This window comes from Prionailurus viverrinus, chromosome B4 (assembly GCF_022837055.1).
Source record: "Prionailurus viverrinus isolate Anna chromosome B4, UM_Priviv_1.0, whole genome shotgun sequence".
In the NCBI taxonomy this organism is placed as follows: Eukaryota; Metazoa; Chordata; class Mammalia; order Carnivora; family Felidae; genus Prionailurus; species Prionailurus viverrinus.
The window spans coordinates 101,379,681-101,384,206 of record NC_062567.1 but is presented as its reverse complement, the minus strand read 5'-3'; positions in this window follow the sequence as shown (position 1 = coordinate 101,384,206).

The following is a 4,526-nucleotide window of genomic DNA, read 5'->3' as shown; positions in this document are numbered from 1 at the left end:
TCAACATCTATTTATGAGGTACCAGGTATATATGCAAGGTATTCTGCTGGTGAATAGGAATATAACAGAAGCAAGATTCTTGTCATGGAACTTAGTAAGAAGGACAGAAAATTAAATAATCCATTATAAGAAAGTGCTGTGGGAATATGGGAGCACATGATCATTCTTGAAGAGGGTGGGGGAAGAGGTAAACCAGAGAAAGCTGCTTGGAGATGATTTTTAAAAGTTTAGAAATGAAGGAATAGACAGGGGTTAAGCAAGAAACAAGGTAAGACATGCTCCAGACAGAGGAAAAAGCATATGCAAATAGGCCTGTTATTTTTCAGAGATTGAGATGGACATACACTTTTCCTATCGTCACCTCTAGTTATTTTTACTTACCGTGACCTCTGTCTAGCATACTTTTCTGCCTCTTTGTATGCTCCCTCCCCATTCCGCCTCACCCATACACAGTGGTTTCTAATGGTCAAGGAAAGGTGTTATCAGGACCTACAAGGTCATATTAGTACTGTTTAAATCACACAAAGTTATATGAAATTTATTTTCAGAGCCACAAGAAGTCATTGAAGGTTTTTAAGTGTGTGTGTGTGTGTGTGTGTGTGTGTGAAAGAGAGAGAGAGAGAGAGACAGAGAGAGAGAGAGATAGAGTGCATATGTATGTGACACCATTGCTTCCTGGAGGGTACTATTCTTCATTGTACTTTACTTAGACAGCATCAACTTACATTGAGAAGAGGAGAAATGGATCTTCCTGGATGCTGAGAAAAAAAGACCCACGGATGAAATGGTCCAGAAGCTGAAAGTTATAGCATTAATTTAAGATTTATATAGCTCTATAGTCAGTGTGAAAACAGTATCTGCTGTGATACTAAACTCATATATGCAGCAAGAAGAGAAACTGAACCCAGCAGAGTATAAAGGCATAAATGTTCAGAATGTGCAGCCCAAAAGATAGTGACAGCTGTGGTGACAACAGAAACATGACTGTCTGCTGAGAAAACTCACAAGAGGCTTTTATGCCAGATTGCGATGCAAGAAATGGACCGTAATGGGTCAGAGACAGAAGAGAAATTGGGAAAATAATTTGATATGCTTATTATATTCCAAATAAACTCCATATTTCTCCACTTAACTTAGAAGTTTCTCTGATGTCTATGCTCTCTTTACCTCCCTTTCCTCATCTCTTGCCACATCGCCAAGTTGCCTCTGGACTTTCACTTTCTTTATGCCTGCTTCTCATCCCCTGCTGCTTTACACATGGTTTCATTTTGCTAGATCATTCTTTCCTTATCCACTTGCTTAATTTCTCCCTAGCCTTCAGATCTGTCCTTCTATGTTGATTGTTCAAGAAAGCTTTTCTAAGCGCAGTATATGCCTCTGGTTACATTCTTCGCCTGTCAGAGCACTTCCCACACTTTACTCTCTGCCCCAACAAACTATAACTTGTGAAAGTTAAGGATCTAACTTCCAGAGGAATCATGGAATCCATGATAGCACTGTTGCATAGTGGCCGTTTAATAAGTGTTTGTTGGAGGCTGGATCTGACCTGCCAGTTGACTGACTGAATGAATGAATGAATGAGATAAAAAAAAATCAAAACAAAAAGACTTAAGAGCACACATGAAAAGAAAGAAGGGAGAGCAGGACACTGTAATGACGCTTTACCCACAATGTTTAAAAAGATTTTACTGCTCATCTTTGTATTGCTTCATTATCAGTGTATAAAAATGTAACAGATTTCTGTATATTGATTTTGTATCCTACTACATTCATTTATCAGTTCTTGTAGTTTTTGATGGAATCTTCAGGGTTTTCTATGTACAGTATAATGTCATATGCAAGTTGTGAAAGTTTTACTTCTTCCTTACCAATTCGGATGCCTTTTATCCCTTTTTGCTCTCTGATTGCTGTGGCTAGGACTTCTTAGTACTATGTTGAATAAAAGGGGTGAGAGAGGACATCCCTGTCTTATTCCTGACCTTAGGGGAAAAGCTCTCAGTTTTTCACCATTGAGTACGATGTTTGCTGCGGTTTTTTCATATATGACCTTTATATTGAGGTAGATTTCCTCTAAGCCTCTTTTGTTGAAGGTTTTTTTATCATGAATAGATGTTGTACTTTATCAAATGTCTTTTTTTTTCATCTATTGAAATGATCATATGGTTGTTTTCCTTTCTCTTGTTGATGCAATGTATCACATTGATTGATATGTGAATATTGAACCGCCCTTGCATCCCAGGAATAAATCTCACTTGATCATGGTAAATGATTTTTTTTTCATGTATTGTTGGATTTGATTTGCTAGTATTTTGTTGAGGATTTTTGCATCTATGTTCATTGGAAATATTGGCCTGTAGTTTTCTTTTTTTGTAATGTCTTTATCTGGTTTTGGTATCAGGGTAATGCAGGCTTCATAGAATGAATTTAGAAGGGTTTTTTTTTTCTCTTCTATTTTTTGGAATAGTTTGAGAAACTAAGTATTAACTCTTCTTCTTTGGTAGAATTCACCTGTGAAGTCACCTGGTCCTGGACTTTTGTTTATTGGGAGGTTTTTTGGGGGAGGTTTTTTGTTTGTTTCTTTGTTTATAACTATTTCAATTTCATTGTTGGTAATCAGTGTGTTCAAATTTTCTATTTCTTCTTGGTTCAGTTTTGGTAGGTTAAATGTGTCTAGGAATTCCTTCATTTTTTCCTAGTTGTTCAATTTGTTGGTGTAGAGGTTTTCATAATATTCTGTTCAACTGTTTGCATTTTTGTGGTGCTGGTTCTTATTTCTTCTCTTTCAGTAGTAATTTTGTTCATTTAAGCCCTCTCTTTTAAATTTAAATATCAAATGTCTGTAATGCAGTGTCAATTAAAATAAATTAGAAGTGACACCTGTCGCCAGGCTTGAGTAATTAGAATTTTGAGAGAATAAGAAACTTAAAGTTCTTCATATGACTCTTTTGAATATACAAAGCAATAGGCCATGTTTCAACATCTAGTAAATAATAGAAGGCTGAATAATATTTACAAGTCAGATACCTTTGAAGACAGTAAGATATAACAGCAAGTTTTGGGTAATATTCCTTTCTTGTTACATCTTGCCATCATAAAATTTATATTTTATCACCTATAAATGTAGTAATTTGTTTGAAAGAAGATCTCCTATGAGATTTTAGTTTTATGATCATTATTTTTATTACTAACCTCAAGATTCTTGTTGCTTGTTTACTTGGGGTTATGGAAAATTGTACTTAATCTCTGTAGATTTTTTTCTTTAATAAATTGGATTTAAAAGCACTCAAATTTAACCTGCTGGCAATTATTTAATTGCTCTTATTATAATTAACTCAATCTTTGCAAAAGAATTAAGTCAACATGTATACAAGATTGTTCAGAGTCTCAGGAAATTAGGATCAATGAATTAATTTAATTAGGATTAAATAAAATAGTGTTGAGTGTAATAGAAATATTTGTAAAAAATAATGCCATTACTATATCAGCAAGAATCTGTGAACTTAAACCAAGATTCCTTAATTTTTATAGAACACTGGCAAAGCCCACCCAGTTGATGATCAACATCTATGTTCTCTTATGTTTGGCACACTACTACACTACATTCTAGCCCCTTATGATGTGGGGCCAAGAGTTCAAGTTCTGGACAGCTAATGTGGGCCTGAATGATGTGTATTCTCCAAGCCTGGTTCCTAAACCTTTGAACAAGATGCTCCAGATCCTTTTTCTACCTGTTTGCTATCTAGCTGCAGAAAATACTTTGGAAGTCTCTAAGACCTTAGAATGTAGTGGAAATACATGACAGAAACCTACATCCCTGAGAAAACATGAAGAGTAACATCTACCACTTCCTGGCTTAGAGGTGATATAAGTAAAAAACAAATCTCTACTATGGTAAGCCATCGAGATTTAGGGATAGTTTATTACAGTAGATAGTCTAATCTGAATAATATAGAGGATTTGAAGAAGATTCTAAACTTAGTCTGATGCTTTCCTTTCTTAAATACCACCCAACATGCTCAACCTTGCTACATACTGAATTATCATTAATTGTGTACAAATTGGTCTAAACAAAGATAGCATTGATCTGGATATTGCTAGGAAATCTATTTATCAATTGTTTCCTGCATTTTTATAATAAAAAATGTGAGTTTAAATTAGAAGTATATAGTATTTACCATAGAGCCAAACTATTCTCCTTTTGTCCCACAGAACACTAAAACACCTTTGTTAGTTCTTAGTAATACTTTCTTCTCCCACATGGTCTGTATTTTCTGTAAGATCATTTTACTGGACAATTTCCTATTGGTAGAAAAAGAATATTTTGGGCTTCTAGGGAGTCTGATTTAATGAAAATCCATATTAGTAGTCAAAATCCATTTTATCAAATCCTATCATGAAATACTCATTCAAATTAAAGTTAATCCTCATTTTATTTCATCTTATAAAATGAATATACTTTCTGCTTTCTATTTAAAAAAACAAAATTATATGCTAGTTATCAAACTGACTAGCTATTAGCAATATAA